The following is a 14,685-nucleotide window of genomic DNA, read 5'->3' as shown; positions in this document are numbered from 1 at the left end:
CGAAAGTGTGTTCGTTGTTTTGTCTTTATTTCACGCAACACAGAGCAACAGATCGTTGTGATTTTTTGCCTAGATATAGTTTACGCACTGACTAGTGACATAGGTACCTATAGTTTTTCACGGAACAATTGCGGGTAAAAATACTAGAATACTATTTGATGTGTTTCTATACGTCACAGTGTAAAGTTATTTGTAATTAAATAAGTAAGTAATGGCTTGTAAATATATAACTGCTGAGTACCTATAAAGTGTTTTTTTTAGGGAGAAGTTTTGGTAGTTATTCGACTACGCTGCGCCAATACAGAACTGGTGAATACAGGATATAATAGGCAGAATCGTATAGGCTTTGCTCAAAATATATTACTTCATCGCCGATAAAAATGTATTTTAATTTAAATAATGATTACTTTAACCATTTTGTCATTTACGACCGCATTATCCAAGCATCTTTTGTTAGCTTATAATTTATTTTTGCGGATGTACTGGGACGGGGTGTTGAATACTTTTGGCGTATTTCAGTGTCCCTGACCGCGTAACCTTGGGGACTGTTAACTAAATAGTGCGGTTTCACTATTTACTAACAGTTATCAATGTTCACACTTCACAACTCGATGAAATCGTTAAAAATAATCGCTTAGTTTGAAATGAGGTGCGACATTATTTCGGTCATTTCGTTGTCAATGTTGGAAAGTATTGGAGTCTATTTATTTTATAGATAAAGTCACTTGTCTTATAATATAAAAATGTAATAAATTAACAACATAAAAACAACAAATTCAAATGATACTAATATTTCACCCTTAGGGGTAATTTTGCTTCAAATTTAATTGAAAACTCCGAAACAAAAAAAAAATCTGTTTAAAAATGACAAAGTTCTGAAGAAACAAACATAAAAAAGTACTTATAGAAATAAATTGACCAATATAATTCGTAAAAAATTAAGTGCTTATTTTTTGAGGTCAACTAAAAGTCACTTGTCTTATAATATAAAAATGTAATAAATTAACAACATAAAAACAACAAATTCAAATGATACTAATATTTCACCCTTAGGGGTAATTTTGCTTCAAATTTAATTGAAAACTCCGAAACAAAAAAAAAATCTGTTTAAAAATGACAAAGTTCTGAAGAAACAAACATAAAAAAGTACTTATAGAAATAAATTGACCAATATAATTCGTAAAAAATTAAGTGCTTATTTTTTGAGGTCTGTTAAAAGAAATAAAGTATAAACCTTAATTTTCGGGTCTTTTTGGTAGAATCTATATTTCAAGTTTAATTTTATTTTATATGATGAGAATTCAACGGTATTTGTAAAAAAGGCTTATTTAGATTTAATCAATAACGGTTTAACTTATTGTTTAAAAAAAAAAGAAAACAGAACAATTAAAATTGATCTAATTTTTTGCATCAAAAAGCAGAGACGACAGCTAGCTAACAATTAGCCCATAACGAATGACCAAAAACTACTAAGAAAAAAAAAAACAAAATAATAACTTTAATATAAAATAATACACAATTTAGATACAGATAAGCAATTTCCCTATATCGCAACAAGTAGCATGATAATTGTAACTGCAATGAATTTTGCAAATAGGAAATTACGAAACTGGTCCATATAGCGTAACATAAAGCTGCACACACGACTACTGGTTCAATCAATTAGCCAAACATATGAGTTATTGAACTGATTGTGTCGATAACTAGTTAAGACTAGTTAAAATTATTAAGCTAGCTCTCCCGATCCGTCCTGACTTCGTATAAATATAAATAGAATTTAATTAATTAAGTCTTTAAAAAAAACCTGGATTAATCGCAGAGAATCTAAACCATCCAGAGAACCGGGTCCGCCCTCTAGGAGATCAGTGACATACATACGTACACAACGTAAATAATTGTATACTATATACGTATATTAAAATTCGATAACGAAACATAATTATACATTTGAAAATATAATTCTAATATTTATTTCACATTTCACATTATATACACATTAGCAGCCTGTAAATTTCCCACTGCTGTGCTAAGGCCTCCTCTCCCTTTGAGAAGAAGGTTTGGAGCATAATCCACCACGCTGCTTCAATGCGGGTTGGTGGAATACACATGTGGCAGAATTTCGTTGAAATTAGACACATGCAGGTTTCCTCACGATGTTTTCCTTCACCGCCGAGCACGAGATGATAAACACAAATTAAGGGGACTACATGAGCTAAATGCAAGTTTTATAATGCAAAAAAGTATATGATCCAATGCAGTAAACCAAATGAAAAAAATATATGATAATCTTCAGGATACATGCTAAGTATTTGTTATTTTGAAAACATGATGTAATTAATTTGGTACGATAGAAATAAATCACAAAGTTACCTCTAAAAAGATCTTTTAATCAATAATAACTATACTTATATACGTTCCATAATTCTGGTTTTTTGTCAGATTATTCTACAAGCAATATACTATTTAACCTGGGTGTCACTTTTTTAGTAAAATCAATAGATTTTATTTAAATCCGATATTCTTATTTTCGAACAAAATGCGTACGCATGTGTGCGTAAACGCCGTGTACAGACAATGCCGGCCGAGGCCTCATGCTATATAGACGTGTCGATCTTTTCGCCGCATCATTCATTACGTTACGAGATATTTTTTTGTAATTTTAATTGTAAATTCATTGTTTCATGTTTTCTTATAATAATTTTATTCTTTCTTGTAAATAAATATATTAAGTTAAAATAGTGTAGTAGTAATTAGGCATTTGTTTTTTTATTATATTATTTGTTATAAATTTTAATTGTGTAAATATGGGAAATAAAGTGAAACGCGTGAGGAAAACTAAAAAACGTTTATATAAATCAAGCGCCGAACATACATATGAACGATATTAAAAGGTAAGAGTATTTAATTAGTAAACATATTTTTTTTTTTATAAATTATGAATATTGAAAACATCTATTAGAAAAATGTGCAATCAGTTCGCATATAATCAGATTTTTCGAGCCATTCTTAATAATTACGATAGAGAATTTGGTCAAAGGAAGGAAAACATCAATTGACTTTCATGGGGATCAAGTGACTACATTCGATCCCCATGAACTCGAAGCATTTTTTTTTCATTATAACTACTATGACATATTAAGATACATATTTTTTAAATACATAATTTTATAATTAATAAAAATGTAATTACTAACATATATTTATTTTTTACAGAATAAAGAAAGTCGAAAATAATAACACGGAAGCTATTTATATTGCGTAAGAGTTTAATTTTATCGATTGTTTATAATAAGAATTAAAGTTATGTATGAACTAATTTTAATAATAATAAAAAAAAGTAAAGTCTTAACAAAAAAAATGTAATTGTTGTGAACCAGAGAACTAGAATATTTAGAAGTGTCATTTGTACGTAATTCATAAATTTAATTTTTTTTGTAACGTCCGCCATATTGGATTGAATATAGCAGCAATTCATGAATCGTGCATTGTCATCGAGATTAAATATGTGTGCCAACTTTCAGCTGAAAGTGGGTGTAATATTTATTCCAAGATTCCAGGACATATGTAATAACATTAATACATACAAGTGAAATTAAATAAAAAAAATTAACACTAAATGTTTTTTTTTTTTGTAGTACTAAATATAAATAAAAATATTTTAAGTTTAATTAAATCAGTTTTATTTTTTAATCATTTTCGAATAACAGTCAAAAGCAATACAAATAATTCTAATATCCTATCTATATTTATGAGATTTATGATTAAACCTATTATGATTAACCTTTCATTCATCAATGATTCAATCAAATCGAATTGACAACATTTTTTTCTAGTAAATATTTAGATTTTTTTTTTAAATTGTATATATATTTTTTCTTTATGAACCGATATTAATAAAACGAACAAATACTACGCTATATGTTACCCCACGGTCACTACACTACAGATTTCGAACACTTACGATTTTATTATATAAATAGATCATTAAACTTTTATAAAATGTTAAAAATTGGTATGTTTCAATATTTAGTATAAGAACTAATTGTGGTATAATAATATAAATAATAGAAAAAAAAGTTAAAAACTAACTGTCTATTTTATTGTATACAAAATATAAATAAAAATATTGTAAGTTTAATTGAATCAGTTTTATTTTATAATCATTTGTTAACTAACATCGAAAGAAATAAAAATAATTCTGTTGTCCTATCTATTTTTTATGAGATAAATTCTTGTAGTCCTCTTAAGAGGACTACAAGAGCTAAGTGCCCTTGAGAATCGCACGCACACACTTACAAAATCGACAAAAACGGCAAGCCCGTGTACTAAGGGTTAAGCGAGGTAACGAGATTACGCCCAAATATTCTAATAGATGGCGCCAAACCGAGCGACGTAAGATCAATCATAAATCTCATAAAAAATAGATAGGACAACAGAATTATTTTTATTTCTTTCGATGTTAGTTAACAAATGATTATAAAATAAAACTGATTCAATTAAACTTACAATATTTTTATTTATATTTTGTATACAATAAAATAGACAGTTAGTTTTTAACTTTTTTTTCTATTATTTATATTATTATACCACAATTAGTTCTTATACTAAATATTGAAACATACCAATTTTTAACATTTTATAAAAGTTTAATGATCTATTTATATAATAAAATCGTAAGTGTTCGAAATCTGTAGTGTAGTGACCGTGGGGTAACATATAGCGTAGTATTTGTTCGTTTTATTAATATCGGTTCATAAAGAAAAAATATATATACAATTTAAAAAAAAAATCTAAATATTTACTAGAAAAAAATGTTGTCAATTCGATTTGATTGAATCATTGATGAATGAAAGGTTAATCATAATAGGTTTAATCATAAATCTCATAAATATAGATAGGATATTAGAATTATTTGTATTGCTTTTGACTGTTATTCGAAAATGATTAAAAAATAAAACTGATTTAATTAAACTTAAAATATTTTTATTTATATTTAGTACTACAAAAAAAAAAAACATTTAGTGTTAATTTTTTTTATTTAATTTCACTTGTATGTATTAATGTTATTACATATGTCCTGGAATCTTGGAATAAATATTACACCCACTTTCAGCTGAAAGTTGGCACACATATTTAATCTCGATGACAATGCACGATTCATGAATTGCTGCTATATTCAATCCAATATGGCGGACGTTACAAAAAAATTTAAATTTATGAATTACGTACAAATGACACTTCTAAATATTCTAGTTCTCTGGTTCACAACAATTACATTTTTTTTGTTAAGACTTTACTTTTTTTTATTATTATTAAAATTAGTTCATACATAACTTTAATTCTTATTATAAACAATCGATAAAATTAAACTCTTACGCAATATAAATAGCTTCCGTGTTATTATTTTCGACTTTCTTTATTCTGTAAAAAATAAATATATGTTAGTAATTACATTTTTATTAATTATAAAATTATGTATTTAAAAAATATGTATCTTAATATGTCATAGTAGTTATAATGAAAAAAAAATGCTTCGAGTTCATGGGGATCGAATGTAGTCACTTGATCCCCATGAAAGTCAATTGATGTTTTCCTTCCTTTGACCAAATTCTCTATCGTAATTATTAAGAATGGCTCGAAAAATCTGATTATATGCGAACTGATTGCACATTTTTCTAATAGATGTTTTCAATATTCATAATTTATAAAAAAAAAAATATGTTTACTAATTAAATACTCTTACCTTTTAATATCGTTCATATGTATGTTCGGCGCTTGATTTATATAAACGTTTTTTAGTTTTCCTCACGCGTTTCACTTTATTTCCCATATTTACACAATTAAAATTTATAACAAATAATATAATAAAAAAACAAATGCCTAATTACTACTACACTATTTTAACTTAATATATTTATTTACAAGAAAGAATAAAATTATTATAAGAAAACATGAAACAATGAATTTACAATTAAAATTACAAAAAAATATCTCGTAACGTAATGAATGATGCGGCGAAAAGATCGACACGTCTATATAGCATGAGGCCTCGGCCGGCATTGTCTGTACACGGCGTTTACGCACACATGCGTACGCATTTTGTTCGAAAATAAGAATATCGGATTTAAATAAAATCTATTGATTTTACTAAAAAAGTGACACCCAGGTTAAATAGTATATTGCTTGTAGAATAATCTGACAAAAAACCAGAATTATGGAACGTATATAAGTATAGTTATTATTGATTAAAAGATCTTTTTAGAGGTAACTTTGTGATTTATTTCTATCGTACCAAATTAATTACATCATGTTTTCAAAATAACAAATACTTAGCATGTATCCTGAAGATTATCATATATTTTTTTCATTTGGTTTACTGCATTGGATCATATACTTTTTTGCATTATAAAACTTGCATTTAGCTCATGTAGTCCCCTTAAGCACATCAAAATTCGTTGGTGCCTGCCTGGGTTTGAACCCCAAAAAAAAAATAACTTATTATAAATATCGATATGATATTACTATTGTGAAGTCATATGTATGTCATTGTGATCTCTAAATGAATACAATACGAAGGTATTGAGGAAATGAAAAACGAATGAGTTGAATGGAATAAGTCTTCGTGTTCAATGTATCTCTCTATAATGTATATTAAAGAATGCTAGATACGTTAACTGTGTCACTTACTACTTTAGCATATAAAGTCCGTATTCTAAAATAAAGTGGTTTTTCCTGCTTGACAATGGTAAAACGATCTATTCGTGCTGCGCAACTAAAAGTCGCAAGGCATTTAATTGAAAACACTTTTAGTAGTGTTCATTGTTTGCTATCTAAAAACCTTCAACAAATTTAAACCCAATTATTTTTATACTATTGATAAGCGGACGAGCTAATAGGCCACCTGAGGCCAGCCAAGGGCGTTGTAAGAAATATTAATCATTCCTTACATCGCCATACGACACTAATCTTGGGAACTAAAACTTTGTCCCTTATGCGTGTAGTTAAACTGGCTCATTCAGCCTTAGATCCGGAACACAACAGCACTGAGTACCTACTGCTCTTTGGCTTTAGAATAACTATCTATATAACTTTCTTTCTTTTTTGGGTGGTACCTACCTCTGGGTGATTCCAATCGATATTATCACGTTGTCAGTGTTATGGGACGAAAGTCTCTTACAACACTATACGTCACAATGGATTTGTTGAGATTTAATTAGAAGACTTCATATAAATTTAAATTATTAACTGTTGATAACTAAAATTTCAATCAATTTAATACAATACATTTATAAATAAATGAATGTTGATTTAACTGTTGAGATTAATTCGTTTCGAAACTGGTTGAACGATTAATATGAAAGTGGGCCCGTATAGATATTTATTCTCGGAGAATATTTTTATACTACCAACTTTGTTGCAACATATTGATAAGTTTCGCTGAATTTTAAATAGCATTAAAGCCATTTTCATGACAGTTTGATTTGTATAATCTATTATGTATATCCACAAAAGGACAAAACCGAAATAAACAACATTTAACATCTGAATGCAATATCATTAATCGTTTGGAAGTAAAATTAAAGTTGATATAATTCGGTAAGTGGTTTGTGTTGTATTATAAATAGTGAATATTAGTAGTGTACAATATATCCGGACGAAATCTAAGGTTTGATTTTTATCTTTAATCCCTCTTTGATTGGAATAGACTATAGGCAGGAAAACGTTTGTCAGGTTTTGCAATCCCTTACACGAGAGGATTGGTTTAAACAACGTGTACAATAATAAACCATATTCACTTTTTTATTTTAGCAATTTGTGTAAATAGTTCACTGATATACAGCCTAAAAATTCAATCGTATCGATTGACCGAACAATAAACTTTCTACGTTGAATAGGAAATTAATTCACAAAAGTGAAAGACCTTGTGCGGTACATAAAACATCCAGAGCACATTCGAAGCAACAACTCAACTTCCTAAGCACATAACGACGTAATTTGCATAAATGAATAGTCATTTACCTAATTTACCTTATGTAAATCTGCTTATACACATTTTTTCATGTTTTTTTAAGTATGTACATGAGTATGAGAATTATTGACGAATTAATAACGTTTAAATGTGTTTTAAAATTAAATGATATGCAACCTTTTTGTCTAATTTATAGTGGATAAACACAAAAAAAAAACTATGTGATGAAAAAATTTGTCTAATGAGGTTAAAGAAGACTTGTCAATTGTCACACTTACGCTTGTAACCATACACACGCACTAATGCGATAAAATTCTGCACGTTGGAAATGTTTATTTAATTTACCTGTAAGCTACGTAGTTATGTAATCTAAAAATAATACAAAAATAAAGAATGTTCTTCGTAGATTCGAAAAATATTTGATTCAAATATTTTAGAATCTCGAACGATTTTTGAAAAATTTCGACCATCCGTTTTTAAATCATGAATATAAGACTGAATACCGATTCGCATATGCCTCAAATCAGAAATGACGAATTTCGATACGAACTTTTATTTACCATATAAACCCTTTAAAGATGAATTTTAAAAATTGCTCTCTTAATACTTAAATTATATAAGGAAAACAAGTCCAAACATTCATCCTGTTAGACCCACTGGTCAAGGCTGTGCGTTCTATGTCAGTCAGTCATTTTAAAATTTTATTAAGTACATTCGTGAGTTCACGAATGAAAGCATTCCTTGGGAGTAAAACGATCGCCCCTTACTATTTATTTATTATTTTGAAAATGTTGCAAAGTAAACCCGCTGAGTTTCCTCCCGCGGACAAAAGACAGACCTGAATAGCCTTCGATATTATCTTTTCAGAACTGGTAGTAGTTATAATATTTACAATCAATTTGTACATTGAATAAATAAACTGGAATTTAAGCATTGCCAAGTTCCAGTTTTTTTCAGTCTCAGTCCGTATTGCCGGCTGAAATGCTGAGTAATATACAATACGAGTAATACTTTTTAATGATCCCACCCGGGGTAACAATCTCGGCATCTGTGGAATTATAAGTTAGCCACTAAACTAACGAGTACTTCAATCTACTTAGTGCTGCATGTGCGAAGGCGAGGCGAGCCACTAGTTCTGAATAATTTTGTTTATTTTCCTCTGCACTAAGGAAACTTTACCAACATATGTATTGAAGGAAAATATAAGCGTTATTTCCTGTCACGACTTTTAAATTAATAATATAAATATTTAATTCAATTCACAGCTTCACGAACGAGGAGGCGGTCACATGTTCAAAGTGTTTGTTGATTTTTAAAACCGATTACTCAAAAACGGCTTTGGACATTTTAACACTGAAGTCCACTGGACTCGAAATCTATCGTAACTTAACTTAATGGAGTCCCATTAAGTTAAGTTACGATAGACTTGAGCAATTTCTAATGTAAAATTAGTTATTACTCACTTTAAAAATAATTAATTTAATTAAAACAAATATTTAAGGAGGCCACTTTACTTATTTTTTTTTGCCGTTTTTATTGATACTGGTACGAAACCTTTCGTGCGCGCGTCCGAATGGCATTTGTTTTTTTTTTTAATCTCTACAGCCTTTGCAGTTTATTAGTTTTGTTACTAATCTGTGGACACAGATAATATAGAACGTAGATTGCAAATGAAAGATAATGATTAATTACCCGCCCTACTAATAACGGCTGTTTATTTTTATCTGTGTCAGTCGGCAACACACGGCTCCATTTCCGATTTACATAATAATATCGCTTCGAAACCGTTTGATTACAATTATGCATTAACCGTTTTAAATTAATGTTTTACAAATGAAACGTGCACAATCGCAGATAACATACGCTAAACGTGACAAGTTTAATATTAAGATTAAAAATAAGAGAAAATTATATATTGTTGATATCCAAATTCTTAGATTTTGACAAATATTATTATTAGAGACTCTATTTAAAATTTTACTAAAAATAAGTAATTTTCAAAAACAAAACAACTCATTGCTTAATTTTTTACTACCTTTTTTAGTAATTAGGAATTGATATTTTTTTAATTTATGACAATCATAATATGAAGAGGAACGGATATCGAAAACAATGGCGATCATTTTTATTTATTTTTTAACTGAAACCTAACCAATACTTTATTCCAACGAAAAATAGATTAAAAAAATATTGAATGTGATCATTATCTGTACATAAATACATGATACAGTAAAATTCTGTAATTTTTATTCAAATAAGGATTGAAAATTAATGTTTGATTAACGTTATTTAATGTTCACATTCTTAAGTGTTTATTCCCCAATCTACTTCAAACTAGAAAGCGTGCTGTGGGAACTATTGTGTGCTGGTATTACGTTAAATTTAGTTAATATTTCGCCATATGAAACCCACAGTTTCAATGGACATTGCTGGCATAATTTGACCTAAATGTGGTAGGGCTTGTTACCCAAGAAAATGTAAATCGTATTCGATTTTATTCATAACTTCACGAAATCTGCATTTACCAAAATTAATTTTAATATTTTATTGCGCACGTGCGTTTATGTTCGAAACGCTAACACGATTGAGTGATTAGAAGTAATTAATAAGTCGGTAATTGTTAAAACATGGTTATTAATAATGGGAGACGGCGCGTGCGCAGTCCCCATTACCATCATTTACGCGTCCAAGTTATCCGCATTAGGAACAATCGCAAAGATCAACCGAACCATAGTGTAATGGTCGAATCTCATTCTAGGGGAACCGCCTTCGTGATCACGATGGTACGTTACGCCAGGTAAGTAAGTTTAAAACATTTTGTTACAGGGTAGTAATGTTTCGCGTAAAAATATTGCCAGTGTGATGTAGACTTTTTTATTAATCATACAACGCCATCTAGCGGGTGATATGAGAATTTATTATAATATGTAGGTACTTGTGAAAGAGCGATATCAAACATTAATTTATTATTGAGTTTTAAAAAAATTATGCAGAATTAATAATTATACATTTCTAGTATGTAAAATACTCTAATCTGTAATCGAAATACTGTCACGTTCACGCTTGGTTAAGCTCCGTATAAATTCGGTTGACACAGAACACACTCGTAACTAAAATTATAGTCATAAAGTTTTAATATTAAAACTTTATACAAATTCAAATAATAAACAGTCGAGAAATTGTGATGGAAATGACGAATACAAATTTCTGAACGCTACGAAAGAATTCTTAACTAAATTGAATGTGTCAAAGCTGCTGGAACATTTACGAGTAGGAAAACTGAAAAAATACTCCCTTGTACGTGACGAATCCGCTCTTTTTTCAGCGACTGTTCGGAATTTGAAACGGTAAAATTCTGTAAAGCGATTGCCAACAACGAATTCTATTAAAATTACAAAGCAATTATTTTACTACGCTGAAGTTAATATACGATTATTAAAGATTTTTATTGTGTTAAGTTATTTTATATGATATCACAAAAAATTCGGGATTAAAATTTTAAAAGCCTCTGTTTCTTGTTTTGTGATAGTTGTCTTGCTTCCAGAGATTTTATTAACCTTAAATAAAGTACTAAATGAATGCTTTATCAAATATCCGGGATAAAATTCATAATCATTTTAAATATCATCATCAAAATCATTTTCTTCCCATAATGCTAAACGCGATCGGGTAAAAAAAAACAAATCTATGCTCAATCATCATAATATGTTATCTCAGTAACATTATATCATTAGCAGCCCGTAAATGTCCCACTGCTGGGATAAAGGCCTCCTCTCCCTTTGAGGAGAAGGTTTTGGAGCATATTCCACCACGCTGCTCCAATGCGGGTTGGCGGAATACACATGTGGCAGAATTTCGTTGAAATTAGACACATGCAGGTTTCCTCACGATGTTTTCCTTCACCGCCGAGCACGAGATGAATTATAAACAAAAATTAAGCACATGAAATTTCAGTAGTGCCTGCCTGGGTTTGAACCCGAAATCATCGGTTAAGATGCATGCGTTCTAGCCACTGGGCCATCTCGGCTCAACATTATATTCAAAATTATCACATTCTTAAGTGAATTTGTTGTTATATATATAACATTATATCATTCATACGTAATTGATATGTTAATGATATTGAAAAAAATATTACGATTATTGTTTTTATTGAATACAATTTTGTTGAATGCATTGGACTTGGAAATGTTAGCAAAAAGTTACACCCTGCTAATGTCAATCAGCTAGACTAAAGCCTTTCCTTTATAAAAACATATATGTATAATGATTTTGGAGATTCTTCAACCACGTCCCTCTTGGCTTATCAACTATGCATGACTTTTGAAAATACTACATTCTGAACAATAATGTCTAAAATTGGACGTTTTTTATTATATAGCATTATATATAAAGCCACTTTAAAAACTCAATGTAATTGTGCCATTAAAAACGAATTTTAAATCACTGGAGCGTAAAAATGTACTAGGCAGGTTTTTCTACTTACTGAATGTTTTTTTATAATGAATTCACAATGGGTTTAAGGTAAGAGCATATTTGAATTATTTTTTTCATACTAAAATTTAAATAATGTTTCAGTCGAGTCAGCCAATTTATAATGCTGGAGATCCCGAGGGCCCGAATTCAAACCTGGAGCCCCGTACTTTGAGAAGCACATGTATGCCGTTTTACCGAATAATAAAAATTTGCCGAGGTTCGAACGCGTACATCTTAACCGATGATTCAAACGGGTTGCGGGTTCAAACCAAGCACCACTGAATTTTTATGTACTTAATATGTGTTTGTAATTTATCTCGTGCTCGGCGGTGAAGGAAAACATCGTGAGGAAACCTGCATGTGTCTAATTTCAACGAAATTCGGCCACATGTATATCCACCAACCCGCATTGTAGCAGCGTGGTGGAATATGCTCCAAACCTTCTCCTCAAAAGGAGAGGAGGCCTTAGCCCAGTAGTGGGAAATTTACAGGCTGTTAATTAACGTAATAAGAATTAGGGAATGGCGAGTGTATGTTGATACAAGATAAGTCACATTATTGCAGGCTGTTTTGTATCTTACAACTTCTGGTATTTTTGTCGAAGTATAGCGTATTTTAGTCAAACACAGTTTTCCATACTTAAGTCATGGTAAATTATATTCCAATTTACATTAAATTAACTTTGAAGTATCTTTTTATTGTAAATAGATTCAATGAAATATACGAGTGCCCACTCTCCCGAATTTTGACTCTTATTCCTCTCATATTGTTAAAATGCATTGAATTTGTATGGAACCAATTTTTAACTTATGATATAAGATTAAATTAAATAAGAATTAATAAATTGGATTTACAAACGACGAAGACCAAAATATACACGAAACACGTGAAAAATCTACGACTGGTCTACCTTTATTCTGATTAAAGCATAAAATTACTGATTAAGAATTAAAATGGGCCCGAACACCTTCAAAACGACAATCAATCGAAAAAAAGGGATCCAAATCGTCCCAAACTCACAATTGTCGCCAATTTAGACATCAAGAACCATATTACACATCTCTTTCTACTAGAAGTCGGTTAATAAATCTGAATATGGTTTATACTAAGGTGCTTAAACACTAAGTCAGAAGTTCAGAACGGGGATTTCTAGTATAAATCACTTGAACTCAGTTTTCCCGAGCTCGTAACTAAGAAGAGCTCTCGGCGACTTGCAGTCTCCGGCCTTGATAGCTTGCATTGCATAAATCGTTTAAATGCAATTAAAATATTCCGAACAAATTAAAAATATATATACATCTACTATTTTAGGGAATCCTGAAACTAAAAAAGTTTTTATTATATAATTTGAAAATCTATAATGAAAATGAACTATTATTAGTTTAAAATAAAATTAGGAAAAAGGAGAATACCCATTGAAATATAGACCGTTATATAAAAAATGGTTTGTTATGTCAGCAATTGTTGACGCTACATGACTTGGTTGATATTTTGAATAACTGTAAAAATAGATATTAGTTGCAATAAGGAATAATTGTGGTTGTTTCTGAAACACTAATAAATAATCATCAAACAGAAACTGAGGCTGTTTGAGGATTGTTGAAGTTTGTTAATATATATTTATTCTAATTATGAAACAATATAAACGAATGTTACGTCGTTTCTTCGTCGGGAGTTAAAAAGTTAAATTTGTAATTTAGAGTTAAATACTATACATACTCAATGTACATTGACTCAGTAAGCTTATCTTAACATATTGCTCGAGACAGCATCGTTTCCGAATACAATACCGAGAAATAAGTCCTGAGTTATTCCATGATATACCATAGGTATTTTTTCATCGAATTTAGTTGGAACTATTATAGATATGAATACGAATAAGGTATTAAACATACAATGACCAACTTGGTTTACTGAGTTTACCTCTTTTTTGAAGTTGCCTAAACAAGGAACGAAGCCATATAGATTTATTATCTATTCATAGACTTCATTGCAAGACCATAATATACGATCTATAAAATCTATTTGTACAATCTCTTTACAAAGAATTACTTTATTAGTAAAATATCTGAGATTTGAAACTGGTCATTCAATATTTTCCAGTGCAGTACCAGTCAAGGTAATCTTTTTATTTGACGCAGTGTGGTAAGCCATAGCAAATGGCACTTAATTATCTGCAATACAAGCCTTCCGTCACCTTCCGTCCACGCTTGATCTGGCAAGGGGTCACGGGCGTGCGA

General features: G+C 29.8%; 1 protein-coding gene and 1 non-coding gene across 2 annotated transcripts in view; both read right to left on the bottom strand.

Moving 5' to 3' along the window:
• The window catches only part of LOC125065233, a 77,207-nt gene that overhangs the window by 47,222 nt on the left and 15,300 nt on the right, over nucleotides 1-14,685 (bottom strand). The window lies entirely within an intron of this gene.
• Nucleotides 10,612-10,774, bottom strand: LOC125068284. The gene has a single exon (XR_007119772.1). It is a non-coding gene; the product is annotated as a U1 spliceosomal RNA (small nuclear RNA).

Source organism: Vanessa atalanta, chromosome 1 (assembly GCF_905147765.1).
Source record: "Vanessa atalanta chromosome 1, ilVanAtal1.2, whole genome shotgun sequence".
In the NCBI taxonomy this organism is placed as follows: Eukaryota; Metazoa; Arthropoda; class Insecta; order Lepidoptera; family Nymphalidae; genus Vanessa; species Vanessa atalanta.
The sequence above is the reverse complement of the archived record's forward strand: the minus strand, read 5'-3'. Positions and strand labels throughout refer to the sequence as shown.